The 9,231-nt window shown below is 41.5% G+C and overlaps 1 protein-coding gene across 11 annotated transcripts in view; it reads right to left on the bottom strand.

The window, feature by feature from the left end:
* WNK1 (WNK lysine deficient protein kinase 1) overlaps positions 1-9,231 on the bottom strand; it is a 199,295-nt gene that overhangs the window by 89,924 nt on the left and 100,140 nt on the right. The window lies entirely within an intron of this gene.

Raw genomic sequence — 9,231 nt, 5'->3', positions numbered from 1 at the left:
ATACTGTAGCTCGCGCTACAATGCCTGTCTCGATGGTAAAATCGTGTCGGGGGGGGGGGGTGAACTACCGCTTTAACCACTAGCTGACCAGCCGCCGCAGTTATACGGCGGCAGTTCGGCTACGCAAAATCACGTAGGTATACGTCATTTCGCATTCCAGCCATTAGGGGCGCGTGCGCGCCCCCTGCTCGCCCCTGGTGCCCGGCGGGCTTGATCACCGGCGGGCACCCGCGATCAATCGTTACAGAACGTGAACCGGGAGCGGTGTGTGTAAACACAAAGCTCCCGGTCTTGTCAGGGGGCGAAATGACTGTTCGTCTGTTCATACAATGTATGAACAGCGATCAGTCATTTCCCCTAGTCAGTCCCACCCCCCTTTCAGTTAGAACACACCTAGGGAACATAATTAACCCCTTCCTCGCCCCCTAGTGCTAACCCCTTCCCTGCCAGTGGCATTTTTACAGTAATCAATGCATTTTTATAGCACTGATCGCTATAAAAATGCCAATGGTCCCAAAAATGTGTCAAAAGTGTCTGAAGTGTCCGCCATAAGGTCGCAGTACCGATAAAAATCGCTGATCGCCAATAAAAATGCCATAAAACTATCCCCTATTTTGTAGACGCTATAACTTTTGCGCAAACCAAACGCTTATTGCAATTTTTTTTTTGAAAAATATGTAGAATACGTATCGGTCTAAACTGAGGAAAAAAATTGTGTATATATGTATATATATATATATATATATATATATATATATATATATATATATATATATATATATATATATATATATATATATATATATATATATATATATATATATATAAAATTTATATTTATTTATTTGTTTTTTTGGGGGGGGGGGGATATTTATTACAGCAAAAAGAAAAAAAAATCATTTTTTTTCAAAATTGTCGCTTATTTTTTTTTATAGCGCAAAAAATAAAAACCGCAGAGGTGATCAATTTCCACTAAAAGAAAGCTCTATTTGTGGGAAAAAAAAGGATGCAAATTTTGTTTGGGAGCCACGTCACATGACCGCGCAATTGTCAGTTAAAGCAACACAGTGCCAAATCGCAAAAAGTGGCCCAGTCATTGACCAGCATTGGTCTGGGGCTGAAGTGGTTAAAGGATCAAGAGTTTATACTGTGCCAAAATCCTCCCCCAAAGAGATTCCACTAGTTCCATTCAAGAGGTCAGCCGCAGAAGGAGATATAGACAAAGTTAAAAGCTAATCAAGAATAAAAAATTGAACAATCTTTACTGCACAATAAAATGATGAAGGTCAAGGCACCTCTCCTGTCACTCCAGTGTGAAAGCCTGAGTGCTTTCAGGCTGGAGCAGTGCGCTTGCAGGATGTTAAAAAAAAAAAAAAAAAAAAGGCAAGCCGCATCTTTGGGCCTGCAAAGCGCTTCGGCAGCAGCGCTTTTAATCCCTTCGGGGGGTTAAAAGCGCACCGCTAAAACGCTGCTTACCGCTACTGCCCCCACTGCCTCATTGTGAAAGTGCCCTTAAGGTTAGCCATACACACCTAACCCTAAAAACAGAAAAGATGGATGAATTTTCGGCTGCGACTTTTGTATTTGGACAGCGGCCTATGCCGGCTATCAGAATACTGGAACAGAGGTTACATTCGACTGGATGCAGCTGCTGTTCGTCTGACAATTTTCCAACCACTTCCTTAGATTGTTCAATTGAAGGATGTCAGGGAAGAGAATTCCAAAAGGATTACTCATAAAGCAAGGAGTCTCTCATCGGTGCACACCTCTCCTCATGCGTGCCCCTTTAGCAGGCCATTTACTGAGGGGGGCACCTGTGAGGGCACACTCCTGGGCTAGGATGTGTGCATCCCCAGACCCACATAACACAGCTCACCCACGCTGCTAGCTCTCTCTTCACAGGATTTGATCTACAGCAGCAGAATTCTATGGCTCCTGCTACCCTCAGAGCATCCTGCGAGAGCAAGAAGGAGATAGGAGCTGTGCTGGCAGCAGGACAGCACTGGATCAATAAAAGGTGCCATATAAATGTTTAAAGGCAGGAGGGAGGCTAGGAGAGTGGAGTTCCAACCGTTTTTTTTCATTTATTAAAAGTCAGCAGCTACAAAAAGAGCATAGCTGCTGACTTTTAATAAACTGACACTCACCTGTCCCATGGTCCAGTGATGCGGGCGCATGGAGCCCCGCTCATCTCCTGGGCGCCGTCATTTCTACTGTGGGCACCCGGCCGTGATAACTTACGGCTTCACGGTCGGACACGCACTGCCATTGGCCAGCGATCTTCTGAGACCTGAAGGGGGCGCCTAAGGTGACAGGAGGAGTCGCCTAGGACCTGAAAGGAGGAAGTTGTTTTGGGTGGATAAGGTTTAGAGACATTTTAAACTCCTTTTTAGTATTTTGTCTTGGGAAATTTTTCCCTTTACCTCCTTTCATACGCAACAGAAAGTGAGAGGAAATCTCTCCCAAGTGAGGGAAATTCAGTCCTAAACAGTTGTCAGCAGAACAAATATCCCCATTTTAGGATGCTTTTTATTTTGGGCTTTTTCCTTTAACATTTTGTTGTGGTGAAAAATGGTCACCACAACAAAGGGTGCATCTCCCCAAAGACAACAAATACCTGATAGAGCTTCCAAACCCATAGTACTTTTTTGTTCTTCATACAAAAAAATCACCTCTTTCTGCAGCTGTGCGAAAATTATATATATATAATTAATTAATTAATTAAAACATGACGAGAGACTAGCAATTGTCACAAGACTGAAAACTGACTAATATATGTGTCAGATGATATTATGTAACAGTGAGCGGGATTCAGTCTTCACCAGGGTCAGGCCTTCCCACAGTCACAGATTTACCAGCCCATTGTGTTGACACGAGACACATTGTAGTGGATCATTGTTCAGCCTTGGCAGATGAGGTGCTGTGGAGGATAACTGTGCAGAGAACACTCAGCACTGAGATTCCAAATCAATTTCCTTACCCAAAAAGCACGTTAAATATAGTATGCAATTCGAAAACTAAATGGAGACTCTGCACAAACTATTGCAAATTATTATTATTTTTTTTTCTCTAACTATACTTGACAGTTGAGTAGTGCATAGACATGTAATCCCTCTTTCTCTAGCCTGCTTAGTGATTTTTCTCAATAATAAAATAAACCAAAATGCAAAAATAAGACCATCAGCTGGTAGTCACAGGCACAATGACATTTTACTTATTAAAGTTTAAGTAAACCCCCCTATCGTTTTCAGCCAAGGAAGCTGCCATCAATGCCTCTGTTTATTCTACATCAGCCATGATGCTGTACATGTGATCAGTTATGACACCAGCCATTGGATGGTTTGACAGTTTGGTTGAGAGCACAACCAATGGGAGTGTTACATTTCCGTCACCATTTTATAGATGGGTTTACTTCCGCTTTAAAACATTGTCACACACACACACCAATACAGCCATTCAACATGGCCTAATTATACAGATGGTAAAAAGTTTTTTTTTTGTTTTTTTTGCTGCATTACACCCCCATCACTCTTTCCCCCCCAAGCCAACAGGGGACTTTACAAGGTGTAAAAGGAAAACCTGTAGTGTAAGGCCCCTTTCAGACGGACGGCTGTTTTGCCGCAGTTAAGCACTACAAATGTTTTGTGAAATTCAAGGCTCCAGGCACTGCGATTAGCTGCATTTGCACATTGCGATTACATGCGTTTACGTGCGTTTAACTGCGGCCGCATTTAGCTGCGGTATTCATTTCCATAGCAACCATTTTAATTTTTTTTGTTTTTGTTTGGGTCCCTTGAATTCTAAAACGCTGCTATCCGCAGTTGACAAAAAAGACTGCGATTACCTGCGGTTATGTGCATATAGCTGCGCTACATCGCACCTGGACGCATTCAATTCTATTTTTTCTATTCGCACCAAACCGCATGTAACGTAATCGCGCGCAAACGCTGTGTGTGAACGGGGCCATAGGAAAACATTGTGTGCTTTTAGCTGCGGTAGAAAAATAGAAAATCCGCAGCTAAAAGCACCATTCTATCCGTCCGTCTGAAAGGGGCCTAAATCTGCTAAAAGGAAAAATACACATGCATTGCTTAAAATGACACAAACTATCACATTATATTTACATTATATTGAACAAAACACAAAGCATACGACCAAATTGTGAAGGGATAGGAGAGAACATTATGTAGAAGATCACAATGATCAACACCCAGTCAATTATAATTGAAAACACAGAGTCTGGAATTATTAGGAATCACAAATTTGGTCTGTACTGTCTTGCAGTTGATGCAAACTGATGGCAGCCAATAAAAATGCTGGTTCAATACAGTTTAAGCAAAACAATGAAAATCAAATGTCGTAACTTTTTACATTTTTATTGCTGGCAATATCCCACTTACTACATATACTGTCTGCATAACACACCCTTGAGTTCACATAACTCTTGGGGACAAAATGACATTGATGAACCGTCTCCCGTCACGCAAATGCTGTGTGAGGCCCACAACAAAAACATGGATTCCTAGCTGTCGGGAGCATGAGCAGTAATATTATTCTTAATAAGTAACTGCTCTAACCTTCTCTGCTTGTCAGCATGCCCTAGGCCTCCTGTGTTGGGAGAGAGAGAAGGGGAAGTAGGCAGATTGCTGCACACAACAAGCTCATTACTGAAGTCATTATTCCTAGCCAGTTGGGAACAAGACCGAACTGGAGTGGTTATCTACCAGTCCAAAACAAATTCCTGTCTAAAGACCGACCGCTGCGATTTAATTAAATGCAAAAACTGACATCACCACAGCAGTTTTAAGCTGATCATAGAAGTATAGTAGAATTTGCAGGCAAAATTAGAATTGATTAATAACACAAATGCATAAACACGCATGTTTGAATTGCCTGAGCAGCTTTATGCCTACAAAGTGGCAGCATGTCCAGACACCTCCAATGTTCACGTACAGAAGGGAAAACTAGAAATCAGCAGAACTTTTCCCAACACAGCATTTCTCCTGAGAAAGGATTTCTCGATCAGGTGATAATTTCATGTGTGACTAAAGAGGCTACGCATTGGGAAAACAAAACATGCCAACCTCACTTTCTATAGACTGCAGGGTGACAACTCAGTACTATGAGTACCATTACTGTGTAAATAATACCTACAACTCATTTTGGTCCATTATCACTATGTAGTTCCTAAAGAAAACCCAGTCATTGGGGTAATAAAAATTAAAAGAGAACTCCAGCTTTTCCTCCCCAAAACACCAGATGCATTGTGTGTGAGTGAATCCCAGCCACAGTCAATCTGTGTGTAACTTATTTCATTTAGCTATATACAGCAGGTTTCTGTGTTGGTGATGTCAGTGATGTCACCACTCCTCCTGGCTGAGGAGTGGTGACATCTGACTTCCCATTTCCTTCCTTTTCCAGTCCTTGTACTACATGTCCCATGATCCTTTGAGCCTCTGTAGTTTCAGGGCGGGCCATGAGTCACTTGTACCAGTTCGGGGAGTTGATGTGGGTGGATATAAGGGTTACTGTGGGTGTTACAAGGTGTAAATGTGCCATACCTCCCCTCCTGTGTCATTCCTGTCTTGCAGCATGCCAAAGAATAATGGCTTACTGCAAGACTACAGAGGAAGGCTATGGGAGGTTATTAAGAAGGGGTTTCCTTCATATGCAAATTATTCACTTCACCCCGAGCTTGGCTCTGGGAGGGTGGTACTTTCCCTGTTTGGCATATTTAAAGGGGTTGTAAACCCCCCCCCTTTTTTTTAACAACAGATCATACTTGCCTCCACACTTTGCACAGAGTGGCCCTGACAATCTTCTGGGGTCCCCCAACAGCGCTTGTGGCTCCTTCACGAATCGGTAAACCCCCTAGAAGCGATCTCCCCAGGGGTTACTGTGCAGGTGCACTCCCGAGTCCAGCATTTGTGTCCATAAACAAGAGTCTAGAACCCCAGTCAGAGTGGTAGTGGGAACGAACAGGCTCAGGTGAGTAAAACCGAGGGGTTGGTCAGTGTCAGACGTTTTTTCAGCTTAATGCATAGGATGCATTAAAGGTGAAAAAACATAAAGGTTTACAACCCCTTTAACTGTGCAGGATTGAATTCTAAATCTGATCTATTCACTCCTACCCAGCAGCAGCACAGCTAGCTTTCAGGACAGTGACCAGTGAAATGTATAGTATATTATATGAAGGGGATTTCTTCTTGAATAATGCTGTGATCTGTGAGGGGGGACTTGGGAGGTTTGGACTCCGTATTAGGTGTGACTGGGTTGGATGCAGGGCCGTCTTTACCATAGGACAAACAGGGGCAGCTGCCCAGGGCCCTGTCACTGTTGGTGGGCCAAAGCAACCCCCCAGATGGCAACACCCCTTTTTTTTATTTATTTTTAAATAAAAAATATATATATTTTTTTAATATATATTTTTTTTTATTAAAGGGACAATTTTTTTTAGGGGTCCCCAGGGGCCCGGAGGCCCCCAGATGACAAACCCCCTTTTATTTATTTTTAAATAAAAAAAATATATATTTTTTAATATATTTTTAATTAAAGGGCCATTTTTTTTTTTTTAGAGGTCTGGAGGTCCCCAGGGGCCCGTAGTTCCCCAGGGCCCCGGATGACAACCCCCCTTTTTTTATAAAAAAATAAAAAAACTTTGTTTATATATTTCTTTATTTCTTTTATTTTTTATATATACGAAGGCATGGCAGCCCATTCAAATCAATGGGCTGCTGTGCCTGCACAAATGAGGGCCGCCAAAACACATACATGTGAACCAGCCAGGCCCAAAATAAGCTAGAGGGGGGCCCAAAAAAAATGTTTGCCCAGGGCCCAAACCATATTAAAGACGGCCCTGGTTGGATGGCATGCTAATTAGGATGTATTTAATCCAACTCACCATCAGAGCTGTGAAGGAAGTTACGTCTTTTGCAGAGTCTGAAAGAATACAAAGGGGAGTGTTCTAGACTCTAGCCGCTGTAAGAAGTGGCTGTGAAAGGGACAGAGTCTAATCTTCCCTTCTACGAAACATTAGGAAGTGGACAGTGGGAACTGATGTTTACGATGATAAAATCCTGCCTGTACTGTGCTGGGTGATTTCATTATCAGTTGTCTTCAGCCGTTTGGAAATCCTGCTCCTTTTACTTTTCATTATCAGTGGTAAACTAGATTTAATACATTTACTGTTCTACTGAAGGTTTTAAATGGTTTCAAGGTTTATGTTTTGCATTGTATGTTGATGCACAAAAAAAAAAAAAAAAGGTAAAAATAATTGCAGCTGTCCTATCTACACATAGCCATCTATTCAAGACAATAGAAGCTTGCTTATAGGGTCCAATGTAAAAACCTGCTATAAAGAAACCACTAAAAAGTTAAAGATTGTTTTTTTCTAATCTTCAGGTATGCTGTGTGAATGGGAACTCAGTGGGATCTCTCAAGTTTGACTGAAAAATATACAGAATAAGTGTGAAGTGCCTACATTAACATTTACAGTAGTTTTTTTTTTTTTTTTTTAGGGCCAACCTCCGATACAGGGTGATCCATTTTGGTCATATGAAACTATAGCAATAAAGTGAAATTCTAATCAAAATTCTAACCAAGGCTAAAATCAACTCCCAGCCCCATTCGAAGACTATTCTTTCTACCTGCCCTGTAAAAGAAGATGTCTATACTTGCCTATCCTGAAGCTGCTCCGGTCACATCATCGGGTCCTACTGCCGGCTTCAGTGTACAGGAGAGGCAACGACAAAGGCTGCAGAGAGATGATGCCACACATAGAATTACTATGGGGCAGCCATTGTCGGCTGTCCCTCCTCTACACTGAAGCCAGAGCTGGAAGCCGCTCATGTGACCAGACCAGAGAGGTTACAGAGTAGGCAACTATAAATCTTTTCTTTTGCACGGTAAATTGAATATTCTTGGCATAGGTGTGGGAGTAGATTTAGCCTTCGTTAGAATTTCACTGGAATTACACTTTAATGTCAATTTACCAACAACCTGGTATTACACGCTCTCACTGCTACTCCCCAACTAATTGTTATACAATGCATTTTATCCTTACATAGATTTGCAGCAGCAGATGTATTGTTAAGGATAGGTTTTATACTGGGAAGAAACAAGGTCATGTATGGTTTATGGATTGCTAATAAAAGTTGTATATTTAATCACAAGGCTGAATATAAAACATGGTCAAAGATCATATCTGACATTAGTGCCGGAAAAATACAAACAGGTTCAGAAATCCAACTTTTTTTTTAAAGGTGAATTCACAGCAGATAACTGCTGAAATACTGCAATTATTTAAAGTGGATATAAACCAGATTCATGAAATTTGAGCTGGGCATATACAGTGCCTTTATAAAAGTATTCATACCCCTTGAAATTTTCCACATTTTTTTCATGTTATAAACGTAAATGTATTTCATTGGAATTCTATGTTTTAGACCAACACAAAGTGGTGCATTATTGTGAAGTGGAAGAAAAATGATAAATGGTTTTCATTTTTTTTTTCTTTACAAATAAATATGTGAAAAGTGTGGTGTGGCCCCCCCACCAAGTCAATACTTTGTAGAACTCCTTTCGCTGCAATTACAGCTGCAAGTCTTATTGGGGATGTCTCTACTAGCTTTGCACATCTAAAGAGGGACATTTTTGCCCATTCTGCTTTGCAAAATAGCTCAAGCTCTGTCAGATTGGATGGATGGCGTCTGAACAGCAATTTTCAAGTCTTGCCAAAGAGTCAATTGGATTTAGGTCTGGACTTTGACTGGGCCATTCTAACACAAATATGCTTTGATATAAACCAATCCATGTAGCTCTGACTGCATATTTAGGGTCGTTTTCCTGCTGGAAGGTGAACCTCTGCCCCAGTCTCAAGTCTTTTCTGCAAACTAACCCTTTAAGAAAAAGCTTGAACTTCCCAACATTTCATGCTCATGCTTCAAACAGGGGATTGCAGTGTATGCCATTAAATTGCATCACATGACTCCACTCTCTCCCACGGGAAAAGTACCTAAAAGGCTGACAGTTCAAATCAAATCCGGCACAGCGGCTCAGGGAAAACATTTTAACAAGTCTCTAATCTGGGATAAGAGAGAGTTTAGCAAAAGCCCTCTGACAAATTGACTTCCATCTGTAGAAACACTGAGCACTCAACTCTGTTCTCATAAGGAAATTTGCACAGCTACTGACAGAAACCAGCAACATAGTCATGTGACTTCAATGATAATC

Source organism: Rana temporaria, chromosome 3 (assembly GCF_905171775.1).
Source record: "Rana temporaria chromosome 3, aRanTem1.1, whole genome shotgun sequence".
NCBI lineage: Eukaryota > Metazoa > Chordata > Amphibia > Anura > Ranidae > Rana > Rana temporaria.
Note: the sequence above shows the minus strand (reverse complement) of the source record. Positions and strands in the feature narration are given on the sequence as shown.